This window comes from Dermacentor albipictus, chromosome 7 (genome assembly GCF_038994185.2).
Source record: "Dermacentor albipictus isolate Rhodes 1998 colony chromosome 7, USDA_Dalb.pri_finalv2, whole genome shotgun sequence".
Taxonomy (NCBI): Eukaryota; Metazoa; Arthropoda; class Arachnida; order Ixodida; family Ixodidae; genus Dermacentor; species Dermacentor albipictus.
The window spans coordinates 46,978,754-47,006,077 of NC_091827.1; the positions used below are offsets into that span (position 1 = coordinate 46,978,754).

Here is a 27,324-nt window from a genome sequence, read left to right on the forward strand (position 1 = left end):
TGGTTTAATTTTATCTGCGTTGTTCTATTCATTTTGTTTGCTAGGCGATGCGCCATACGTTAAGCAATAAAACCGCTTCCCTGCGTGTAGGCCACGGATATAGTAGGATTTTCTTCAGCCGTGGCTGATCTTAGGATGGACGATTGCGATTAGAGTTCTGGCCAGAGATCCCACAACTTCGAGAATCTTGCCGCGGTCAAGGAAGCGTTCTTGTCTGCGGCTTTCTCCTGCAGTGTGAAGAGAAATGTCGCAACTCTTTTTCCGTTCCCTCCACCGTAATCACCCTAGCGCCGGTGGTAATGATGCGACTGACTGACGGTTGCGACAACCCAATAGCTTTTACATTCCAGACGCGCTGCTGAAAACAATCCGTAGAAAAAAAAAAGATGTAGCGTGCAGAGCACTTAGTTGCAGTGTCAACGCTACTAAATCTTCTGGTTAGCGATAATCTAGTCCGTTGCCAATCCATCGCACTCTGTTTTGGGGGCACCTAAAATGCCTTCGGAACTCTGCTTCGCTCATGTCGAATGTCTCGCGCCGTTGCCACTCCTCAAGTCGTTGTCTTTGGCCAACGCTCGCCTGCAACACAACCAAAAAATGCCACTATCGGCACCCCCCTCGTCGCGACGACCAAAGACTAACAGACGGCCACGGTTGCCCTAGCAACCCTCATGATCACGTTCGCCATTGCGCGCGACCCTCGAGCGAATCACTTCGTCCCGTTTTCTCTCGTGGCACACGACGGGCTCCTTCCGAGATGATTGGCAACCTGTGCGATGAGAACAAAACTTGTTGTCATGCCAACCAGGGATAACGACAACGAAGCGCTGACCATTGGTGTTCGTGAGAGGGAACCCGTTCCAATGCGAACCGTTACAAAATACGGCCACGGGAACAGCTTCAAAGTATTAGAATTATTGCACTGATATATAATACACAAGACACAATTCACAAGAAATACAAATATGATAGACTTAAAAACTCGAGGAATACAAACAAGTATGGAAAAATAAAACAAGGAGAAGGGCTTAAAAAAGGAGTTAATCGTACAACATGATTATCTACATATGTACACACGGAACACTTGCAATGAACTCAAAATATATCAAAAAAAATTTTTTAAATCTAGGCTTGAACAAGGAATTGTGTGGCTACAGAAGCGTTAGGTTCTTCGTTCGAACCCACGTAAAGTCACGCATTCACCCCCTCGAAAGTGTCTTTACCGTCATAACATAGTTTGTGGGGAAAAGACAGATTTAAATACGACACTTGCTTAGTGGTTCGGGCGGGTGAGAAAAGCGGCTACTACCAAATGCCGATGTTCAAGGTTGGTTGCCTCAAAGGTGTCGGAAGTTAGAAAAGGTAATATTACATATAAGAAATACAGAAAGGCGAAAGTGAGATGCAAACGCCTTCGCGAATGAATTTATCATTTGTGTTTATTAGCAACGCTTGGCTATAGGAAGTCTAATTTCCCCAAGCCAGAGTCGATGCGATACAAATTTAAGACGATATTTTATATTTCCTTACGATTAAAATGTGACGCGAGCAAACATCGCTCCTATGGTAATTTTAGCTCAAGCAGGACACAACCAACTACTGGTCCTCTTCGCAACTTATGGTCCCTGAAATGTTAGCGCTTCTGAGACACCAAGTTTCTCAACCACGTGCTCTAAACACTGCCTTTCTGTAGTCTTTCTCTACTCGAGCTGTCCGTCATTCGTCCATGCTTATTTCGCAACGTCCCGCCGAATACATCGTTTAATCACATGAAAAGTTTGCATTGCAAACAAATCTGTTATGGTCACCAATATGGTATTCCTAGAAAACAAACAATTTTTGTCGCAAAAGCCACACCCAGTGTCGCATATTGTTTGTTGAATGCAGCCTGTTGAGTATTTCTACGTAAATGAATGGAGCCGAACTGTTTGTTAAGAAATTCCCTGGAGACTGCAGTTCCACACGCACTGGATGACGGAACTGCAAATTTAATGCGCATACGCGTCAGTTTGCGAAGATGGAGCGGCAGAGTGCAGAAAATAAAATAACGCGAATGAACAGCGCAATGCGTCGGAATAAAAAGGCTCCAAACACGGCGTGAATTGCAGATGTCCGAGAAGAGAACAAGGCATGATTCGAAAAGGCGAATTCGAAAAGAGTTCGGTCGCCGGACCGTTACTATACTCTCTATGTTTGATGATGCGGGAAAGCACGCGCTAATTGGCCGTGATAGGGATGCGCGGTTGTCTCGACTGGCAGAGCGAAGTGGCAGTTCTCGGCCTTCAAACTGGTACGACCCATTTGAGCGTACGTCTATGCTCCAGCAGCCCGTTCCCGTGAGATAAGAGGGGCACATTAGCCTTCTTGTTGCAGGTTCGCCACGCATTTACACGAAAGAAACGCACCTTGAGGCCGAAATAAACGTACCGTGTCGGTGCTTTGTTCAAAAATGAAAAAGAAAGGACGTTACCATTCTGCTCACTAGAAACATTCCAGATGGCGTATTTATCGGTATGCCTAGCCGAGTATAAGCGTCATATCTTTCCAAGAATTACACATTCGTAGCCCCTCACACACACCGGGACGGACACCGCTTTTGAGTCCGATCAATTATACCTGATATGGCATAGTGAGTTCTATCAAACGCGACCATTCCTGGCTCTGATGGACAAATGTACTGTCAAGCCACGCCTCTCTTTCTAAACACCCTCCGCGAAGCTAACTCTACAGATTACCTCTGCTTGCGTCACGACTGGTGCGACAAAGATTGCGTCTGCGCAGGGTACACATGCACGATCGAACATTGACCTCATTTCTCTACGCAACGAGTAGGCTGCTTGGCTAAGATATGGTTGCAAAGATATGAGCGATAAAGCTATAGCACGTTTCTCGTACGCTGTGGTTTCAGCAAGCGACCACCTTGGATCATTTTTGAGGATGTTCGACGCCAAAAAAAGAATTACACGTCGTCTGTATTGCCTGATGCATCGATTACGCTATTACAGGTGGGTTAGTAGTAAAAACTTCCCTAGCCTTCAAGTGGTGGTTAAAGGAAATAGTCAGAAACACAAGCGAATTAAAATATACCGAGCACGGACACCGATGTAACGTTCATGGAACTTGCTTCACTAGTGGTTTGCTGTTAAATGAATAAGCATACCTCCCGATAACTGCTCTATGCACATTAGGTTGTTTCGTTTAGCTTTGCTATTGCGCTGCTTTCCACATAGCTATTGACTGCTGCTGTTCACTGCTGTGAAGCAACGACTCTAATAGCTCTATTCAGCGTTTGCATGTAGTACGTTGTTTAATATTTTCATCGCTTTTACGAATCAGGCAGGGCACATATTTTTTTAACGCACAATATTACCTATAGAATTTCCGTGTAATAAAGTATGGCATCGTGCTATCTTATCACACGTTTTCAACGAGGCAAATTGTTTTCTAATCTTTCAGTTAAAGGTTAGGTGTTCGCCTCCGTAAACGTGGTATTCTTTTTTTTTGTAATAATGGAATATTTTGTTTCAGCGACCACCTTCTAAGGAACTTACTCAATGAACTCGCCGTCAAGAGGACATTGAACATGCATGCCCGTTGGACGAAATGACAAGGGCTTTAGGGATGTTTAATTAGAAGTGCTACATTCGGGAGGCCTAATTACTTCCGGAGAGCTCAAAAGGCTTTCGTGCACACTTTAGTAGCATGTCACCCACCATCTGAGTACATGACGCTTCAGGGATTCTCTTTTTTTTTTTGAGGTTTCGAGGGCCTCTCACGAGAAGCATACGAGGCGTTAATGGAATGCCAAAAAGAGGGCTGGTGGGCCGCTTTATTAGAGAGGAATGTATATGTTGTATATGCGTATCAGATTGCTGTGTTGTCCATCATTTGGTGATTCCTAAGACGCTATTTACAGGACTAACGAGGATCCTAAACCATACGGAGTGCCGATGGAGCCAAACATTCCATGATCTTTATCCAAAGGCTAGGTTACACAACCCGCAAAGATGCCCTGACTGACTGCAGGTTACCATATTAATGTGTGCTGGAAATGTTATGCGCAACATGCTGCAAAAGCAGAGTTGTAATACCCCCCGTCAATAGGTGGGGCTTTTTTACAAAAACACAAAAGAAGCAAGAAAAAGATATTTCGTGGTGACTTGCCTACACATAAGAGATAGCAATTCTGCGTTGTCGTAAGAACTGTGGCGTTTCGTTGTCTCGGAGAGATGAGTCTACGTACAGCATTAGCCGAATCTACACTTCTTTAGCTGCAGCTGCAGTTTCTGAGGCTGAATGGTGCCAAGCAAAGGGAGATATCGCCAGCTTTGCAAATGTGAAAATAGAGAAAAAGAATGAAGCAAAAAAAAGAACTCTAGTTTTACTTGGATGAAGCATTGAAATTGATACCTAGATCATGCGTTGCACTTGAGATCCTCCCGCTGTGTTCTAACACTATGTGAGGGCCTCATGGCTCGACACTGCAGGTCGTACAACTGTAGTTGCGCAGAATGAATGGAGTCGTGGAGCGTTGTGACATGGCTTGTCACAACGTTTGTCAGAGTCATAAAAAATAACTAGATATAAGTAGCTTGACAATCCATTCGACGCAGACCAGTGTATGCATTGCGGTGCGTCATCGACATTTATCATCAACATAGGTGCAAATTTGTTGCGGGGAAACTCGAGCCACCGGCACAAGACGAACGCTACAGCGTGAACACTGTAGAGTCAATGGAGCGGAGCATGGGGCTGCGGTACATGGCGCAAGGGATACGCTATCAGGGAGCGTCACGAGTCATACTTTATTCCTAATAAATGCAAAGAATGTAGAGGAGAAGTGGGCTCTAGCCAAGTGATATGCAAGCGGTAGATTCTTGTCGGCTCACTTTGGTTGCGTCTGCTGCGGGGATTTCAGAAGACGCGCAAATATGAGGCTTGGCAAAAGCACGCCCAGGTTTGTGAAGGTTCAAGTGTGCGACAAAGTAGAGTGTTTTTTATGTAAGCCAGGTAACGCACCCAACTATCACACGTTACGCAGGTGCGTGGGGGGATTCAGGGTGCAAGACAGCGGGAAAATGTGCACCGCATTTCTAGGTGCAGAACAGTTGATTTCACCAAACACCGGGAATTCTTGATCGCTTTCTAGTTGAGAGCACAGCCACTTCACTAACGGCGTTGCTAAGCTCTAGTGACCGACTTTTTAAAGATTCTGTCGTCATGGGTCAGTCACCCAGACATTCTCCAGGTTTCAAGGTAACGCATGTGAAGCGAACATCGTTGCGTACGGAAGAAGAAAACCACCCTTCACTTCCCAAGTGCCAACATGCCTGTGATGGCAGGCGCCACTAAAAGTTACCACGTACCAAACAAAGTCGAATGATCTCTCAACCATGTGTTCCAAAGGCACCACAGAGCAGGAGGAGTGACGTCAGAGAAGGTTGGCTAGCCGAGGCTTGCGGAGTCACGTGGAGCTCCCTATCAGTTCTTTTTTTCCCTCCTAGATGGTGCGTATAACCGGCTCCGTCGTGTTTTGCGGCTAATTGCACTGCACGTCTTTCGCGTCCCTCGAAACCTTCTAACACTAAACATCACGGCTTGAGCATGCGCCGTCGAAAGCGTCATCGCCCGACGATGGACCCGGCGGTGCCAACGGGTTAGTAGCCTCCATATGGTGGCTGTTGAAACAAAATATTACGCACAAGAAATCAGCTGAACTATAAGCAAGGGGCATGCATAAAAGCAGACAGCTGGCAAGGGTTTGTGCTGGCTATGCAAGCATTTAGATGCCCAAATAAAACAGTGTGACTTTACTATCAAACGTTTTAGTCCGCAGCTCTTGGACGCCAGTTCCTGCGGCGATCGTCGCGACATGGTCCTCCGTAACCGAACCAACGAGCACAGCGAAAGATGAAAGCGAAGGCGGAGGGCAGCGGGAGATGACAGCAGAGAGCGCGAGGAGGGAAGCGGAGGCGCGAATTGTAGCGAAAGGGGGAGGAGGAAAGCAGAGTGCCGCACGAGACTACGAGATGGCGCTGTAGTAATGTGATCGGATTGTGTGAACAGCGCGAATTGTGTGGTACTTTCTGGAAGCCACGAGGGCCCCTACGATTACACTGGAACGTTCGAGTAGCCATGCATGAAAGCCGACGCGCTTGACCCGCAGTCCAGATTTTCGACTATCGCCAACCCTGTTCGCCGTTAATGTCGGGCTTGAGTGTCGTTTGCTTTGCAACGCTTCGCTCCGCTTCCGACCTGCCGCACGGGGCAGATTGTGTATCGCGAAATGAAATATATATCGTGAAATATATAAATATATATCGCGAAATAAAAACACGTATCGCTTTTCCCATTTATCCTGATTGTGGTTTCTTCGAGATGAAATAATTAATATAATATCTGGATATTTTCGTGTATCTAAGAGGACAGCAGTTCTTTTGCTCATTAGTTATTTTAGTGTGTAGTATTCAGAGACGCCCTCTCCTAATTATCTCCAATCACCCCTGGTTCGTGCGAGCTGATTCTATCTTACGCCTGCAAATTTCCTAACTTCATCACACCACAAAATATTTTGCCGTCTTAAAAACTTCGTTCCCTTCTCTTGGTAACCATTAGAGCTGTAATTTTAACGGTCCGCCTTTTATGTGTCCTACGCATTGCTTGAACTGTCGAGCTGCACCTCTTCCTTTTATTGTCGACAAGAACATCGTGTGCGCCCATTTGCGGTCTATTCCCCGCCGCTGTCTGCTTGTCTCTTAACGTTACGCCTAATTTCGTTGGATCGCTCGATGACTCCCACGTCGTACAGTAGATATAAATACGCTGATGATGTTTCAACTTCTCAGACTCTTTACTTTATATACGTGACGGTACTCAGTCACCACTAATACGAGCGCTACAAGCTGTTACCTTTTTCCTTGTTCCACTACCTTAAGTGATTAGTGTTGTCGGATGCTGCAGAAGAAGCGGGAAGTTGTACTCGGTAGCTCTGGTTTCCACTGTTGTTAATTTTTGCTAGTAAAATCTTGAGGCTCCGTGTTGTTATCACTTGATCATTGTAAGTCATATATCATGGCAGAACACTTTTACATCGTAATTTACGGCAACTCTGTATAGGAAGTTTCACGTTTAATCGAACTCGGCGCTATAGAAAAAATATCATTGGGGATTGAGAGGTGTTAACGCGTCGCCGCACAAAAAAAAAAAGGGTTTGGACACTAAGCGCAAATGTACGACTCAGCTTGAATGATAACGTTCTGTGAATTACACAGCTAGGACGGGATTCTAGCGTCGATGAAACATGCAACTACAAATACGACGTCATCAAATTCAATCGCATTTTTTTTTCATTCCCCTTGACTTGCTCTCGCACACATAGCTACAACGACTGCTCAAGGCAGCATTTCGATAGAATGTTTGTTTTTTTCGCGACACGTTTGGACAATGCGCCTGTCACAATCACCGAGACAAACGCATTAATTCACTCTAATCAATTTGCCGTCGAGAAAAATAAGCGACACGAGGAAATGACGGCGACAGGAAGAGCACGTTGGAAAGCTGATTTCTGCTTTTTCATTGCAATCAATTCATAAGCATTGTGACAAATTATATAAAAAGAACTATAATTATAGAAAAGCAACGGTTCCCTTTTCCTCCCTAACATAAGCAGGAGAGCGTGCGTGTTGGATAGAGAGAGAGAATCAGAGATGGAAACTAAGCGAGGGAATGAAAAGAAATGTTCACGAATCCGTGTGATCCTAGCAACGTGTGACGAAATATAGCGACCAAAAATATTTGAAAGAGAAGGCCACTGTAAAGATTTATGAAACGTCCCATATATTTTTTTTTACTTGCGTTACCGAAAAAGAAGAGAGGCTAAAAATAGAGCACTTCGATAAGTGAAAAAGCTCCAAAAATTCTGAGAATTGTTTAATAATGAGAAAGCATCCTTCTGGGTTTGAGGTCCCTTCGTTCTTGCGTAGTTTTGCTTGCTTGTTTTTCTGAGCTTCTACGCTTCTAACCATGGCGTTTCCGGCGGCAAAGAATGTTTAGGTCTTAGTACACAACTGTCAAATTTTCTCGACGCATCCGGCCTCTTCAATGCAGTCGTAGGAATTGAGCAGTGACACCGGACACGAGCACGCGTCGATGGAACAGAGCGGACGAACCAGAACACCAGCAGCTGCCGCAGTATCCCGTGAGGCATTGCGTGAGGACAGAGTGCATTGGTGCATTACCATGTTACACTCGCTGTGGCTCTCTCAAGCATGCGTTGTGTGCGCGTTCCTTGCCAAGGCAACGCCTCGTCTGCGTTCTGACTGCGGCTTGCTAAGGCTGAATGAAAACGCGCCAAGCGTCTCTATACTCTTGCTTGCCTGCGAGGTGTTCGTAACTCGAAGGACGCTCCGCAGTGTGCAACTGGAGATTGTCAACCCAAAATCTCAAGTTGGCCCACACCCAAACTTCGGCCCACCTCCAAATCTAAATTGATTAACTCTCAAATTTCAAGTTGGCCCCAACCACTTACTTGAGTTGGCCCAGTCTCACATTTCAAGTTGGCGAATCCCTTCATTAAAGAAGGCCCGCCCTGACATTTCAAGTTTGCCCGCCTCCAAATTTCAAGTTGACACAGCCGCAAATTTCATATCTGCCCATCCTGAAATTTCAATTGGCCCACACTGCTATAAGCTTCTCCATGCATATTCTAAGGAGCCTTAAGTATCTCTACGAGTGTTCATTTTATTTTTTGGTTTAAATTGTTCTTTTCGCTTATAGGCTACCAGTCATCTACATTTACAATATCCTTAGGATTAAATGTCAAAACTTTGCAAATTACGCATTTTTGTGCAAATACAAGACATTACACTTTTCGCGTGACATGGTTGGGGAGCTCGCTGAGGAATGTTTACACATTAAAGCTTAAAATAATAATAATAAACGTTTTCCCAGAGGACGTCACTCACATGCCCTTCTATGCTGCGACTCAGGTGCAATAACGTTAGGGCGCCGTTGAAAGCATAGCTTGATCCAACGCCATGATGAAATGCTGACAGAGGAAACCAACGCGTCAGCAAACTTGTAACAGATAAGCATTTAAAGCAAAAAAGAAAGAAACAGCGATGTCAAAATACCAGGGACGTATTGTCAAAAACTCTCTGACTTTGTCTGAGAAAGTCTTAAATAGAAATTCCTAGGAAGCTGCTAGCTTCTAAGGCGTTAATATTAACTTCTTTCAAGCAACTTTAAAGAGAAAAGCTTGTTCTGGTACATTAGCACGTTATCTTACTAGAGTGCTAAATAAAACGAAGCAATATCCACTGTTTTTTCTGAGAAGGTGCTTCGTTAGCCATAAAGGGATCCAGAACCAAGGGCTGGTCGCAACGCCATCTTGGAGTCCTCTAATCATCCCGACGTGACGTCATTGATTTTTATTGGATATGCTCTGGCATCTTCTAATTTTATATCGGCAAAAGTGGACTACACTGCCGTTCTTACAGAGCCAAACACTATACTTAGCAAGTTTCGAAAAATATTACTGCGCCACAACGACCCAAATCCGACGAAATACTTTAAATCCGTAACCTTACGGTGGCGTATCCACGCGTAGGCTTCGGCGCGAAATTGAAAAAATGCAACCTTGGCCTTGGTTTTTTTCTTCTGATTATTATCCTTTTAGCCTCAAAGTTAACAGTGCCGGAGTTTTTAAAGAATGCGGCATGAGTCTAAAATCTGTCTGTGTCTTACTTTTCGGTACATGAGGGCATGAGGTTGTCATGAGGTCATGAGTTCATGAGACATGAGACATGAGATCACAAAGTTTTCCCTTTTTCAATATCAAGCACATTCATAATAGAGTAAGTACTAAAATTTTACAATTTACATGTTTATAGAAATATATACCGGGGTTCAGGCTCCGGTGGTGGCAACGTATTTCGCAGTCGCGCAGGCACTGTTTTGAAAGCGATATGCATTGACGGACACAATGCGCCACTTTCTGATAGCTTAGTGTGCGCTGTGTTTTCGCTGCTTTGTTCACGTTGAAGCGACAGGCAGCACGGAGGTCACTTCGCTCGCAGCTGCTTTTGCTGCTGTGCTTCCTCGCGCTGGCATTTCTGACGGCGAGTATCAGCGGAATCGGGAGAGATGTGTTGAGGTTTGCTTGTGCGCGTCTGCCAGAATGCTTGTTCATTTAGTCAATAAGCTAAAGTTTGCAACTTCTTCAGGCCGACAAAACTGCTTTACTTATTTCTTATAGCTGTCTTTTCATGAGATTCGCCTTTCGGGCGAAACTGCGACTGTTTCTTTTTTAATTTACTTAGATCTGGTAAAACGCTTCAAATTGGCCTGTTTGACCAAAAATGGTCAGACACTCCTGCCCAGGTAGCTAGATACTATGAATCCCAAATCGATCTGAAATCACAAAAGAAGTATTTGTTTCAAAATTTAGTAAATCGATATGCAGCCAGCGAATGAAGGTTCTCCTACACATTTTGTTGCCCGAGGTAAGGAAAATACACTTTAGAATGGGTGGGTATCTGTGCATTGCTTGATAATAGGCGAAGCCCACCTGTGTTGCTGAGAAGATCTATACGTTTGTTATTAGCAGCACATAGTTCGAGCTGCCAGGCTGCCGCTACGGATTGAAGATCTGCATGTTTATTCGACACCATCGACTGAAATCTGGCGGGTGTTTCGTGAGCTGCATCCAGGCTCTCTAGCGAGTGCGGAGCTGTCAGCCACTGAGATTGCTATTAATCACTTAAAACAGAAGCTACCCTCAGCGTCTGTTGTCATGGTTTTGAACTCCCGCACTGCCCCTCTACAGATTAAAGTGAAGTGACGCTCATAACCCACCTATAGGTAGCGTTTATATTACTGTCGCTAAAATAAATGTCACGGACTTTCTCTCACTAGCCAGTGGATATATTTGAAGATACAAATTGGAGCATATGAAGGGTAAGCTGCTATATTGGATGAATAGAGCCAAATTTCTAGCTTGTACACGCTGGAGTTCTCGCAGAGCTGGAATTTCGTATTTTATTTAAGCTAGTGTGAATCGCTAAGTGTTGTCCAGAATATGTTCGATGCTCGCATTGTGTTTGGCTATGCCAGTAAACAAATATTTCGCCTCAGGACGACGGCGGGGCCATCTGTCCTGGCTACCGCACACACACCGTGTTCACTGTAGCCCCGAGAGATGCCGTCACAGTACCGTTGCGGTGGAATCGACATGTTTAGAGTGGCGTAGCTGCAGACTATGAGCGCATCGGCTTAATTCGGGAAGAAAAAAGCAAGTTATCCACATAAGCTCGTTCATAAACTAAACCCATTAGAAAAATTCCAGCTCTGTCCTTAACTTAGGCGCGCACTATCGACTGCTTTAGATCGAAGAGTCATATATACCTGGCAATGTTATTTCGGCTACACACGCTACGCATTTATGCTAGTGAATGTCTTGTCGACGGGCCTCAAGTTATGCACCTCTAAATGCTGCGGCTACCCAGAAGTTCTGTGTGCTCTCGATGACAATCCGAGTGCATCACTCCGACCAATGGATCTCGCTGGATCGTCTGTATTTTTTGTGTTCACTGCCTAGTCTTGTCGTTACTGCGCTTGCACTCTCCTACCGAATCGATTGTGACTTCGTGTCCGAGAGCTCGTTGAGAAAAAGGAAGCATGTGTTAAATGGTGGAGTGTTTGCCCTGACACTTTTGCACTCTTGATTATCGAGCTACGCTGCGTTGCTTTCACAGCGCACATTTCTTTCCGTGGAACTGCTTTCTTCTATAGCTGCCTCGTACCACAATCGACGTATGCCTAAATCTGATTGGTAGAGCGTCTCGGCGCTGCTATCTCTGCGCTGCTATATCCCTCTTTCTTTCCCCTCTCCCCCTCTCCCTACTTCATGAGGCGATAGCAGGCACTTTGCTCCTAGCTGCGATTTCGTGCTAGCTTGATATTTACCTTTTGCTCCACTGTGCGTGGTCAATGAGAAGCTTATGCTGATTCGGAACGAGTGAGTTCTTCGCAATAAAAGACAATATCTTGGGAAGAACAAGCTTCAAAATCACCACCAACAACAACAACACCGCCATCAAATGTGTTTATAAATTTCCCCGGAATAACTTCGATGGTCTTCAGGCTGGCGCACTCGTCAACACAATGCGCGGGAGGATGAACAGTGCAAGCTAACAGACACACACACACGTGAGCACACATAAAAAAGCGATTAATAATTTCAAGAATACAGATTTTACCAGAGCATAAAATGTGTAGATCCCGAGAATGGAAAGCAAAATAGGAGAAACATAAGAAAGGATTACAGAATGACGGGACAGACAACAGATATGAGAGTTTTTGTTGAGCTATTGAAGTTACTCTGCTATTCCTTTCAGGAAAATATTAAAAGTAGGCATGAAGTTACCCAGGCACTCTGAATGGGTGTTATGTGTCGCCTGCACTCCCGATAGAACGTAACGAAAATCGGAATGGTGAAAAGCGCGCTGTTTCCATGTGTGTATCTGTGGATTTATAAAAGCGCACATTAGAAAGTAAATTCGAGCAGTAGAGTTTTCCACGTAATAATTTATGAAAAAAGATGAACGTCCAATTTATTTCGGCTTCATGTGAGGGTAGTTAACGTAATTGTTTATGTTAACTCTATGGAGATGGAATCTTTCGACAGAATCGATGATTAAATGTAAATGTGAATATTTTTTGCACATTTTCGAGAAGTTCACAATTTGACTTACAAGTACCGCCCCAAACGATGGAGGCATCTCAAGAACTGGAAGGCATGGGCTCTTATATAAAGTTACAAATGACAAATGCTGTATGACGTGTCTCGTCACACTACATACTGTGCCGAGGGTTCGAAGTTCACGCTGCCTCCTCTGTTGAGCGGGGGGCGAGAAACTCAGACAGCTATGGAAGTACACTCAAAGGTCCTTCGTTCCGTGAGCTCTTGGCAGGAGAATGTCTTCAACGCTATCGCGAAATAAATACCACTTAGCCTTCGGCGTGAAGCATACGACTTTCATTTTTTATTCATTTAGGACGAGCATGATTTCAGCTCAGCATGACGCAAACTTTGCAATGTCCTTCGGAAGGGTGGAGCAATCAGTAACATTTTTTACCCCCTAGAAAAGATTCGGGTCATCAGCCTGTAACATAATTGAAGAGATTTAAATGACAGCCGAAAAGTCATTAATAAACAGCGAGAAAAGGACAGGGCCCAGGACAGACCCTTAAGGAACACTACTCTGAAAAAGGGTTTGTGTTTGGATTCCCGCGGTACCGAATTCTTTCCTGGTATATTGAAACTCCGAGGCTATCATGTGTGTACGTTGTGTTTAGATCGTTCATTACGATTTTTCGCACATATTTTACTTTGAGAAATTGAACTAGTTCAGTAATACCTTTGCGTTGCATGGAAGGCCTGCGTGGTTGTGGTTCGGAGTAATTTTTCGCCAAGTGACGTCCGTCCGCGATATGGGATGTTTTGCGGCACGGGGCCCTTAACGCTGTAGTGTTACTAGTGTACAATCGTAATAAGTGTGGTCGTCGGACCATCATTATACGCTGTATACGCTGTAAATTGCGTGGAGATTCGCCGTGGCAGTGATGTACGCTTGTATGGGACGGGGACAGCCCCTCACAGACACCGACACCAACAACACTTTTGAGTTCGATAAGTTGTACATTGTACGGCATAGTGAGCTCTCTTAAGCGCGACCATTCCAGGCTCGGATGTGGAAATGTACTGCCGAGCTCCGCCTCGCTCTGCCTCGCTCCCTCTCTCTCTCAACTTCCCGCGCGAGGCCAACTCTAGAGTTTAGCTCCACTTGGGTTACGCTTGGAGGCACAAGGGCTCCATCTGCGCACGGTACAGATGTATGATCGGGCAATGGCTCCGTTTCACCACACAACAATTCCTAAGTAAGCTGCGTGGGAAACATTTGGCTGCAAATATATGGTGCGATAATACTACAGCATGTTTTTCGTTACCCATCTACTTCAGCAAGTGACCCCCATGGACCATTTTAAAGAGATTCCACGGGAAAAAGAATTCGACGTATTTTTTACTGCCTAATTCGTTGATTAGGCTAGTACAGCTGGCTTACTATATAAAATTTCCTTTGTCTAAGGCGCTGCTTCAAGAAAACATCACAAACGCAAGCTAATGAAAATATACTGAGACTTACCCCGGTAATCATTCATTTAAAGAAGTCCCGAAAACACATCGACAAGGAAGAGCACAGGACAAGAGCTGGTCCTGCGCTCTTCCTTGTCGATGGGTTTTTTGCTGCGGTTTAAATTGAATGGCCCGTACCACCGAGCTCGCACCCAATCCCTTGTAAGACTACACTAATGGTTTGCTGTGAAATAATTCTGCATACTTCCCCATAACTGCTATATGCAAAATAGGTTGTTTCGTTTCGCTTTGCGTATGCGCCGCTTTCCACAGTGTTATTGACTGGTCCTGTTCAGCGCTATCATGCAATGACCCTATTGAGTCTGTTCGGTGGTTGCATGTGGTATGTTGTTCAATATTCTCATCTGTCAGGACAAGTGGCACAGTGCACTTTTTTTTTCATCTGCGGTATGTTATCTATAGCACTTCAGTTTGTTGAAGTCAGGCATATATAGAGTATGGTGCAAACTTATCACGCGTTTCAAACAAGGCAGATGTTTACTAATTTTGAAGTTACATGTTAGTAGACTGTCTTTGAAATCTTCGTGTTCTTTTTTTATTCCATTGAATATCTTGTTTCTGAGAGCGCCGTCTTTGTAATTTCCAAAACTAACTGACGCTCAAGAGGATATTGAACATCCATGCATGTTGAACCAAATGGGAAGGGCTTGAGCGATGTTGAAAAAGAAATGCACTATTTGCGAAGCCATATGGCTTCTGGAGAGCTTAAAGGGCGTTTCGGAAGAATTTAGTCGGATGGTCTCAGGGCTCTTTTTTTAAGGTTTCGAGGGCTTGTTAACAGAAGCATACGAGGTGTTCAGCAAATATCAACGAGAGGGTTTGAAGGGGTCTTGTTGCGAGAAATGTACGTGCTAGAAGCTCTTGTATGCTATAAACGCTCGCCGACTCCTGACAGCGGACACCGCCAATGGAGCCAAACAATGCATCTTCGTCACACGTAGCCTACGTTGCCAGCCACTAAAGATTCTCTGCCTGTCAGCAGCTTATTTTGTCTAACGGCTGCTTGAAATTTTATGCAGAGCATGCTGCGCGAGTACAATTACAAAGATACAAGTGAATAGCTTAGGCCTTTTTACGTAAAAGAAAAAGATGAAAGAAAAAAATCTCTCGTCGCGACTCCTCGATGCGCATGGCAGGAACCTGTCCTCTGTTGCCGTAAGCATTGTGGCGTTTCATGGCCGCCAAGATTCGCCATGATACGGCAGCCACAGAAGCTACACTTCTACTGCAGCTTTAGTTTCTGAGGCCGAATCGTTCCGTACAACGTGAGATATCACAGTTTTTACGCATGCAAAAAAAACAGTATCAAGTGAAAAAGAAATTAACCGCAGTTTTTGTTTGGGTGAAACTTTCATATCCATCGCAAGGTTATCCGCTTGGCTTGAGATCCTCACGCTGCGTTGTAACACTAGGTGAGGGCGACAAAGTTTGACACAGCAGGTCGTACAACTGCTTTCACGCAGAATGAATGGAGTCGTGCGGCGTTGTGACCAGGGGTGTGACAACGATTGTGAGCGCCAAGGGAGAGAGAGCGTAAACTTTATTTTCAAATCAATGAGATTTGAGTCTGGCGTCTTTTTAGTGGGTCTGGGCACCCTCCGCGGACGCGCTACCGAGACACTGTCTCGAAGCGGCTTCCTCGGCTCGCTTGACGGCCCAGAGTGGGGTTGTCAAGTTCGCGCTGAGCAGTGCGGTCTTCCAGCGCGAGCGGAGGCTGGCGGTGGAAGAGACGGAGGGGTCGGAACCAGGTGGAACAATCAACGTGGAACCTGGTGACGTGCAACCTGGTCGTACAATCCTCTCACGCCCAGATGTTTGCAGTACCCCGCAAGGGCTCTTCCTCCGACGATGCTCGGTGAGTGAGGCCTCGAGCAACACGGTGAGCCGGTTCATTGGGCGTGCTCAATCCAGTGTGTGCCGGGATGCATAGCAAATGCCTTCGGTTATCGAAGTCGACCTCTCCCTGGTGTATGGTATGTCGCTGAAATATGTGATAAGCCTCTTGCGAGATGCGCCAATTAGTAGAATTGCGAATTGCCGCTTGCGAATCGCAGATCACGTATGTCGTTTTGGTTTGTGTGAGGGCAGTGCTATGGCCCCTTCCTCGGCCACTTCGAACATGCGCCGTGTTCAAGGTGACGCTCGTGAGCTGGTTGCCTCGGTGGCTGGTAACTGCCGCTACGAAACTCTTCCTGTCTCGACAACTGGTTGTCTCGGTGAAGACTGCCTCCTTGTTGTTGGAGTAACTTTGGTTCGTGTGCTGTGCCCTGGCTGTACATCTCCCCGTGTGGTGTTGGGGGTGCATGTTGCGAGACAATGGGGGTACGTATGGTTGCTCACGTAAGGTTCTTGGAATTTCTACTTTTATGCCGTGCTGCGTGTGGTATGTGATGCCGAGCTTTTCGAGCACGTGTCTGTCCGGGGGGGGGGGGGGGGGGAGGGGGGAGGTGGCTCTTGGATAGGCGCTCGAGTTGGGACACTTGTTGCGCCTCCAACAGTTTCTCGAGCGTATTTTGCAAGCCTAGTTCTAAGAGCTTGGTGGTGCTGACTCCTGGCGCAAGTCCCAACGCACATTTGTACTCCTTCCGTATGAGCGCGTTGAGTTTGCTTCTTTCTGCTACCGTCCAGTTGTGAAAAGCTGCCGTGTACTTTATTTGAGATATGCCGAAGGCTTGTATGAGTCGTATGACGATGCCTTCACGCATGTCCGTGTGTTTGTTGGTAGTGCGTCGAATGAGCTGCATCGCGCTGGTGGCCTTTGCCGTTATCTTGCGAAGTGCTTCGCCATTGCCACCTTTGTGTTTGATCATCAGTCCTAGTAACTGGATCTTACCTACCATCGGGGTGGGTAGGCTGTTTGATGCCATTAATTGGATTTCTTCCTTTTCCGGGAAGTTGTAGACTTTAATAGGGCGCCCCTTTCTGACCGGTCTATATAGCATCAGTTCGAATTTTTCGGCCGAGTAGGCAAGTCCCGTGCCCACGACGTAGTTTTCCACGCATTGGATGGCCTGCTGTAAACGTTGCTCGATCGCTCCGTCACTGCCCGTTGTCGTGCAGATCGTAATATCATCCGCGTATAGCGTGTGATGCAGTCGATCCCCCGATTTGAGCAACCGGTCGGATAACCCCATCAGGACGAGATTGAAGAGCATCGGCGAGATCATCGAGCCCTGCGGGGTGCCCGAGCTTTCGATGTTGATTTTATCTCACTCTAGTTGTCCCACTCGCATGCGAGCGGTTCTTCCCGTGAGAAAGTCTCGGACATAGTTGTACGTTCGCAGTCCGAGATTTTGATTGTCTATTTGTTGCAATATGGCATCGTGGCGAACGTTATCGAGGGCCTTCTTCATGCCCAGCCTGAGGACGGCTGTCGTCGAGCGCTCCGGATTGTCTATGGTTTGATGTCTTAGTTGCAGAAGGGCGTCTTGCGTGGAGAGATGTCTTCTTAAGCCAATCACGGTGTGTGGAAATAATTCGTTGTCCTCGAGTTAATCCGAGAGTCTATTGAGAAACGCGTGCTCCATCAACCTGCCCACGCAAGACGTGCGGGAGGTGGGGCGCAGGTTCTCCAGCTGTAGTTTCTTGAATGGTTTCAGTATCAGTATGATCTTTGCTTCTTTCCATTGCTGGGGTAGCTTGCCGTGCGCCCAACACTGGGTAATGTATTTTGCGAGTCTCTTGATCGATCTGTAATCGAGATTGCGTTGTGCCTTATTGGATATTCTATCGGGGCCAGTGGTCGACTCGGTGTGGAGTTTCACGAGGGCCGCCTGGATTTCGGCAACGGAGAATTCCTTGTCTAGGGTGGCGTTGCTTTCTCCCGAGTAGTCCGGATATATGTGCGGTGGCGTTTGGGATATGCAAAGCGTTCCGCATCCCGTAGGAATAGTTGTTCAGTTCCCCCGCAAGCGTTTATGATTTTCTATATGCCTTGCATGTGTGTCTACACATGGCGTTTGCGGCGGCAAAGAATTCTTAGCCTTTAGTTGACAATCGTCAGATTTTCTCGCTGCATCGGGCCTCTTCAATGCAATCGCACACAATGAGCAAGAACACCGGTAACGAGCGCGCCTCGACGGAGAAGAGAGGGGGATGGCGAACACCAGCTGCTGCAGCAGCGTGAGAGGCGCTGCGTGAGGGCACAGTGCATTGCCGTGACGACACGTCATGCTCGCTGTCGCTCTCACAAGGATGTGTTATGTGCGCCTTCCTTGTCCACGCAACCACTTGTCTGCGTTGTCATTGCGCAAATGAAAGCGTTGAGACGCTCCAAGCGTCTCAACGCTTTCATTTGCCCACGAGGCGTTCGTAACTCGAGAAACGCTCAGCAACGTTCATAATCGTTGGTTTTGGCCAAGCAATTTGACCCGCAATTTTTTAACCTTTAATACTTTTTTGTTTTGTTGACTCTGCTCATGGGCACAGACTTCTGAGCGGAGAAATGTGGCTAGCAAGAATGTTCGTTTCGAGGTACCTTAGGACATATACCTGAACACTGCTTGTATATGCGATACGTATATTGAATAATAATAATAATAATAATAATAATAATAATAATAATAATAATAATAATAATAATAATAATAATAATAATAATATGCTGCTGCAGGATCAACTCTTCAATTTCATACTGGGTTGCCTTTATGCTTCATAAAGAAACCACGCCATGGTTGCTCAGTGGCTATGGTGTTGGGCTACTGAGCACGAGGTCACAGGATCGAATCCCGGCCACGGCGGCCGCATTTTGGTGGGGCGAAATGCAAAAACACCCATGTACATAGATTTAGGTGCACGTTAAAGAACCCCATGTGTTCAAAATTTCCGGAGTCTTCCTCTACGGCGTGCCTCATAATCAGAAAGTGGTTTTGGATCGTACAACCCCATAGTTTAATTTTCAAGAAACAGTTTACGATAAAGGAGCCATGTTTAGTACTCTTTTATGCTCAGCACAACAAAGTTGCACTACGCGGAGCGCGTACGCAAATTAGCAACACTAAATATGAGTAAAAAAGAGACAATGTCTCATTTCAATGCTTATTTTTGTTTACCGCAATTTTCGTTATGCATCTTGCCACTGCACTTTGATGAAGGCAGATGTCTTTTTTTTTTCTTTTTTCGGTGTGCCACTTTCGATGTACCACGCCCGTTCCATGTGTGTCTACCTATATTCTTCGGGCCAATCCTGAGCTGAAGTTGAAAATGACAAGAAAATAATAAAATAAAAATAAAGAGTAAGAAAAATACAAGAAATCCGAAAATTCCACGACGTGCCAGTGGCCCAACTCATGTCATTACGCAAACAGCGCTTGAGAGGAAAAAGATGTCAGGACTCCTGACAAGCGAAGAACGAGATGGTGAGAGACATAGAGAGAGAGAGAGAAGGGAACGCAAGAAAAAACCTGCAACAATCAAGATAAGGGGACCACTAGAGGATTGCTGGGATCGGCGCCAAGCGACCTAGTCACCGTGAAATACGTATGCCTCTCAACTGCGTAGGTATAAAAGGCTTTTGTTTGGAACTTTCACTTTTGCGCCCTGCATACTCCTGGAGGCCGTTTTTCACGCATAAGACGTGTTTCGGTTGAAAGATTTATGGATCATATCTCTGCAACCTATTTTTTCACCTTAAATAGTCCCTTTCTGCCGCCTCCGATTGCGTACTAAAATCTGCATAGAAGCGGAATATCACCAAGTCCAGTGCAAAATAACACTCTCAACTTGGCACGTCTTTCATTGTGAATCACCTACCCCCCCCCCCACTTATTTGACTTGGCCCACACTAAGATTTGAAGGCGGCCCACTTCAAAATCTATGTTGACACACTCCGGAATTTTAGGTTGGCCCCCTCCCATATTTAAGTTGGTCTACTCCCAAATTTCGAGTTCTCCACCCCATAAATTTAATTTTGCCCACCCGAGAATTTCACGTTGGCCCATCTCTAGATTTCAAGCTGAGCCAACTCCGAATTTCGAGTCGACCCATCTCGAAATTTCAGTTGGCCCAGCCCTACTGTAAGCTTCCCGTGTATTTTCTTAGGAGCCCTAGGTATCTGTATGGGTATTCTCATTTCATTTTTTTGTAAATTGTTCCTTATCGCTTAAAGGCTACTAGTATTTACCTTTACAGTATCATAACAATTAAATGCCTAGACTATGTAAATTATACATTTATGTGCAGATAAAAGGCATTACACGATTTGTGTGAAAGGGCTGGGGAGGTCGCCAGAGAATGTTTACGAATAGAAAGCGGCTCAGCCAGAGGACGTGACTCACATTCACGGCATGCTGCGATTGAGGTGCAATAAATTTAGGGCTCTGTTGGGCCTATAGCTTGTTATAACGCCGAGATCAAATGCTAGCTTATTGTAAGACGGCATGTACGTCAGAAAGACGAAACGAACGCTGCAGGAAAGCAGTAAAAGATCACCATTTGAAGAAACAAAAAGAAAGTAACAGTGAGAAAACACCGGCAACGTATTGTGAAAAACTCTCTGACCATCAGAACTTCGTATGAAGCCGGTGCCTTTGAAGGATTTAACATTGCCTACTTTAGAGAAATTTTAGGGAGAAAAGTTTTTCTGGTGCATTTGGAGGTTATAATTATAAAATACCAAATAATACGAAACAAAATCCACTGTTTTGGTGAGATGGTGCTGGGCAAGCAGCAAAGGGCTCAATCACCCAGGACTGGAGGCGACCCCATGTTTGAGTGCTCTAACAAGCCTGTCGTGACGTCTCGAATTTTTTCGGCATGTGCTCCGGCATTGTTTAATTTCATATGGCTAGAAGTGTACTACACTGCCGTTCTTACCGAGCCAAACACTAAACTTAGCAAGCTTCGTGAAATATTACTGCGCGATGACGACCCAAACACCAAGAAATGCTTTAAATCTGTCACGTCCGCCCTGATGCTTCGGCGCGAAATTCGTGAAATCGAAACTTGATTCTTGTTTTTTTCTGATTATCAGCTTATTAACCCCGAAGTTAACAATACAAGAGTTTTGAAAGAATAAGTTATCAGTCTAAAATGACAGCGCTTGTTATTGGTGTCCATTTGACGATTCGAACTTTGTTCGTTTTTGAGGTGCCTGAAGCGTCATGCAGTCTTGCAAGGACGGACTGACGGGCTGGTTGGTTCATTATCGCAGAAAGAGCAGCACTTCAAGACGGGACACAAAGGAGGAACTAAACACACTATGTCTGTGGTTCCTCCTTTGTGTCTCGTCTTGGAGCACTGGTCTTTCTCTGATAATGAACCAACTAGCCGGTCAGTGACTCTTTGCAAGAACACAAACGCTTCATGCATATTTTGTAAAGCTTCTAGGGCTTGTTGCCAGAAACATGAGTCCTTCGTAAGCCCACAAGAGGGCTTGTATGGTTCTTATTAGAGGGAAAGGATATATATATATATATATATATATATATATATATATATATATATATATATATATATATATATATATATATATACAGTGAAAGCTCGTTAATTCGAACTTCAATAATTCGAATTTATGGATAATTCGAACTGTACGATTTGGTCCAGCCAAGCTCCACAGAAGTCTATGTATAAAAAAGTCCGTTAATTCGAACACGAGAAGGTTCCCTCACGGATAATTCGAACTATGCTCGCCTGGCACACGGCCAGGGAAACGCGCCTACTGCCTACACACAAGGCTGTATTGCCTCCAAAACGGAGAGATGGCGAAATCGGGAAAAAATCTAACCGACGCGGTGTCAACCAGAAGGCAGCGGCGGCCGCCGCCTCTACGTTCTACGTAACATCCGAGACTTCTTGCCCATTGCAAATCTCGGAGGTTTTGCAAATCTTGTACAGCTGCTAATTTTGTGCGGTGATGGCACGGAAAGCGCCAAAACACAGCGAATCAAGTACGTCACAGCTGCGCTTGCAATCAAGAACCAATGAATCAGGGCCTTCGCCACCTTCTCATGTTCAGCGTCTTTGTCTCGGCAGTCTTCATCGGTTGTACACCTCTGTTTTCAGTTAAGGAGGTATCGGGCGTCGCGATTCATTGTGATGGTGTTAAGCCTCGGCTAACGTTCGTTTCGGTGGACGTCGGTGGTGTGGCACAGTCGGACCCAGAGCTTCGACTTGAAGATGGCGTGTGCCGCGGGCACACGCCATCACTTTCTGACTCGCCAAATTTCTGACATGCCCTACTGCTTCCAAATCGCAGTGTACTGTTGCTCTCCTTCACTTTCGTTAGTTCGAACTTTCGTTAATTCGAACTGAAACGACTTCCCCTTGCGGTTCGAATTAACGAGCTTTTACTGTATATATATATATATATATATATATATATATATATATATATATATATATATATATATATATATATATATATATATTCATCAGCCTTCTTACGCCCACTGCAGGGCAAAGGCCTCTCCCATACTTCTCCAACTACCCCGGTCATGTACTAATTGTGGCCATGTCGTCCCTGCAAACTTCTTAATCTCATCCGCCCGCCTAACTTTCTGCCACCCCCTGCTACGCTTCCCTTCCCTTGGAAATAGATATGCTGTTATGTCCTTCATATGGCGGAGAACAAGTCATTATTACGTATTAGAAATACATGGCGGTATTGTGGCACTGGCAATGGAGCCACCGAAGCATCTTCGTCACTAAAGGTTACCTTACACCACCCCCAAGAATTTCCCTGCCGGTCCGCAGGTTACATTGATTAAAGGCTCTTGAAAATTTATGCGAAGCATGCTGCGCAAGCAGAACTGTAAAGACTCCTGCAAATAGCTTGGACCCTTTCACCTAAGAAAAAAAGAAAGAAAATATTTTGTCGTGAACGTTTCATACACATGGCAGAAACCTGTCTTGCGGTGCCACAAGCATTGTGACGTTTTGTGCCCTTCGGGATTAGCGAACATAGGACAGCAGCAGAAGCTACACTTGTGCAACTGCAGCTCGAGTTTCTGGGGTCGAAGGGTGCCGTGCAAGGCGAGATATCATCAGCTCTTCAGAGCGAGAAAAAATAGAAAAAGAATCAAATAAAGAAAGAAAAGAACCGCTGTTTCGCTCGGGTGAAGCATTCAAAGCGACAGCAACGATACACATTGCGGTTCAGATCCCCACGCAGCGTTCTAACATGAGGTGAAGGCGACATGGCACAACACGGTAGGTCGTACAACTGCTGTTGGTTGGTGCTGGTGGTCGTACAACTGCTACATGCCCGGGTATCTCCGAAAACCTGCACCATGTTGCAATTTCACACAATGGTTTTACTGTAGCTGCGCCTCGCTCACAACCTACGCTGCCGGTGATGCCTGGTGCATCTCTTTCGGATTTTGTGACCCCGACACTACCAACGACGACACCATCGGCGCATTTTACCTGGAGTGTACGATTTGACCAAATTTCAATCGCGCTTCGCACTTGTTGACGGGGCCCAGCTGTGACGCGACTATCGCCTCCAAAGAGTGCGAAGAAGATGGGCGCACGTGCTGAAGGCGCCAGAATGGATCATCATTATCATCAACACGCTTGCGCCCTCGTCTTACGCGGCAGTGGTGTTGGCTGCTCCCAAGATTCCACGACACCATGACTGGCCGGCCTCAATAAACTGTGGCCACGGCGGCTACCTATACGCGCCTCCTACCGCAAAACTACCATGTCTCTGCTCTGTACAAAAATTCACAGGAACGAGACCAGTCTCGCTAGTAAAAACGTTCCATACTGCATAATTATATGTATCCCTAGCCGAGCAAGCGTGAAACCTTTCCTTCGTATTGCAAATTCGTAGTCCTCATACAGATGACTCACGAATGGTCTCTCGAAAGCGACCATTCCTGGCTCGGATGAACAAACGTACTGCCGAGCTACGCCTCGTCTCAATACCTCGCGCGATGCTAGCTATAGACTTCAGCTTCGCTTGCGTCACGAGTGTTGCGGTAAGGGCGCCATCTCCGCGCGCTACACATGCGCGATCGGGAAATGGCTCTTCCTCTCTACACAAAGATTCCAACGTAAGCTGTTTGGGTAGTTACGGTTGCAAAGTTATGTGTGATGATGCTAATAAGGCATGTTTTGGTTAGTCCGTGGTTTCAGCAAGCGACCCCGTGGGACTCTTGTTAGCGATATGCCAAAAAATGGCTGTGGCTTAGGTAAGGTTAAGCCCAGGATGCGAAGCATACTAGCCTTTATTTTAGTTGTTGAACCACTGTTTAGCCTGGTGAACTGCTGTTGCTTGGCTATATTTGGTTCGGCTAGACGAAGAAACAACTCATGCATTACTTCTTCGCCTTCAAGAGTGGAACGCGACAGCGTTCCCGTCGACCCGCCAAGGGGTGTAAGACAATGGGCTACAGGGCAGCGACTACGCGCCCCGCATTGGACGCGGTGAGCGTCGAGCAAAGCAGCGTTCGGCGCGGCAACGAAATGTGCGCCTGAGCAAGAGACGCACGCCTTAGAAACAGCGCGTTTCTAAGGCAACACCGCATTCACTAGAGGCGCTTTTGTACCGCTTTGAAGCGTTGTACTCGTGGCTCAGTGGTAGCGTCTCCGTCCCACACTCCGGAGACCCTGGTTCGATTCCCACCCAGCCCGTCTTGCAAGAGTTGAGCCAAAGCCACTTCTCCTCTGTCGTGACGTCACGGTGTCACGTGATTTCATGGTCACCGCCGCGCCTGAGGAGCTGGGTTGAGCCCTCGTAATATGCTTCGCATAAAAGAATTACATGTTTTCTGTATTGCCTCATGCATGAATTACGCTTTCGTAGCTGGCTTACTATTTGAAATTTTCGTAGCTTTAGAGGGCCGGTTTAAGTAAAAATCCCAAACGCAAGCCAAGGTTTTTGCATACCTCTGGGTAAGTGCTGTATGCAATATAGGTTGTTTTGTTCAGCTTTGCTGGCGCCGCTTTTCATATAGTTATTGACTGCTCTTGTCTAATGCCGTGTCGTAATGACTGCTATGGCTATGTTTAGTGGTTGCATGTATGCAGTTTATTATTCTCCTATGTCAGGACATGTCGTGCAGGGCACAATTTTTTTTTGTGCGAAATCTTGTGTACTGCTCTTCAGGGTATTGAAATCTCACATGTCTAGCATATCGCGTTGTATTATCATGTATTTTCAATGAGGCAAGCATTTATTATTTCCAAGGTCAAAACTAACTGCTTGACTGTGAAAAACTCATGTTCTTATTATGATTTTTTGCATTCATTGAATTTTTCGTTGCCGGGAGCACTTTCTGTATAACATACACATTGAACTGACGGTCAAAAGGATATTGAACATGTCTGCACGTTGAACTAGATGACAAAGGCGTTAGCGATGTTGAAAATGGAATGTATTATTCTCGAAACGTTATGGCTTCTGGAGACGTTAAAATATTTTCAGCAGAATTTAGTGGCATGTTACCCGCCACCCCGCTACATTACAATACAATCATCTTTTTTCAAGGTTTCGAGGGCCTGTTGCCAGAAGCACACCAGGCGTTCTTAAAATGTCCACAAGATGGCTGGTAGGGCTCCTGTTAGACAGGTATGTACTTGTTATATGTACTGTTACGGTTATCATTTGGTGGCGCATTATACGTTAGTTTACATCAGAAGGTTTGTTTAGTTTTTTTCAGCAAATGACATGAACCTTTGAGAACTAATTGTAGATGGAGGCAAATACACGTTGTGGTCACTTAAAGGCTATTTTACACCGCCCGTAAAGATTTCCTGGGTGTCTGCATGTTTTTGCCTAAAGGCTGCTTGAAATTTTGTGCGAAGCGTGCTACGGAAGTATATTTGGAAAGTCACCCGTCAGTAGCGTGGGCCCTTTCACTAAAACAAGATAGGAAAAAAAACTTTCCTCCTGAACCTTTCGTACACGTAGGTGAAACCTGTATTGTGCTCCCGTAAACATTGTGGCATTTCGTGGCCTCCGAAATTCGCCAGCATACGGCAGCCACATGAGATACACTTGTTTAACTTCTTCTCGAATTTCTGCGGCTTAACGTTGCAGTAAGAAGCGAGATATGCCCAGCTTTACACATAAAAAAAAAGAACCAAGTAAAATAGGGAGAACCTCTGCTTGGTTTATGTGAAGCATTCAGCGAGATAGTAAGGTTATGCGTTCTCCTTGAGATCCTCACGCCGTGTTCCAACATAAGGTGCGGGCGACATGGCGAGGGACAGCAGGCCGTACAACTGCTGCTGCGGAGAATGAATGGAGTTGTGAAGTGTTGTGACTAGGTATGTCACAACGCTGGCGCGATGATGAACGCCGGCAGTGGTTTTGCTTGGGTTGCATCTCGGTAGTGCAAGAATGAGGGAAAAGGCGCCGAACGAAAACGCGAGATATAATAAGCTTGAGCTTTTCTATCTTTTCCCCTCAGACGAGTGTATGCGTTGCGGTGCGTCACGCACACTTATCCTCAACAGAAACGCAAATCTTCTTGCTTGCGGCACTCGTGAAGCGGGCGACAGACGAACGCTGTAGTGGCAACACAGTAGAGTCGAATGCGCTCCATGGCGGATGGAATACAGTAGTAGCATGGAGGAAGGAAAACACGAGGAGGGAGCGACGCATGACAATGTTGAAGCCTTGTCATCAAACGTTTAAAGGAATGGGATAATGGGAAATGGGCATTCACGTGATAGGCAAGCGGTAGCTTTAGTCGGCTCGCTTTGGTTGCGTTTGCTGCACCGGTTTTGGAATACGCTCACACAGTCAGCGTGGAAAACGCACGCCGAGATTCAGCGAAGGAATTCAAGTATCTGAAGCGGTCTAGTCTGTGTTATGTCTGTCAGGTAAGACACCGAGCCACCACACATTACGTTGACGCTTCTCGTCGTTTAAGTAGCAGACAGGCGCCAATGCTGTATTGAACGAAGGCTTCGGGGAATTAACCGGCTTTGTGCCCAACAACCTCCCATAACGACCTTAGGGACGACCGGTAGCGTTTCGGGCCGGTTTCAAGTATACTAGGAAATTAATCGCACTGCAAACGCGTGAAGGGAACCAAGCCGCCCTTCCAATGGCGAGTGTTCGCGTCAGCGGGCATCTTCTGGGAAACAATATAATGTCATTCGCTCCGCAGTTATGTGCAGGCATTCAAGCGAGCGTCTTGGCTCCGCAACGACCG

General features: G+C 45.8%; 1 long non-coding RNA gene across 2 annotated transcripts in view; it reads left to right on the forward strand.

Annotated features, from left to right (window-relative positions):
* LOC135916392 (uncharacterized) overlaps positions 1 to 25,732 on the forward strand; it is a 365,570-nt gene extending 339,838 nt beyond the window's left edge. For both annotated transcript variants that reach the window (XR_011507402.1, XR_011507403.1), the window contains exon 3: positions 25,650 to 25,732. This is a non-coding gene — a long non-coding RNA (uncharacterized lncRNA). The remainder of the gene's footprint in view (positions 1 to 25,649) is intronic.
* Positions 25,733 to 27,324: the final 1,592 nt, after the last annotated feature.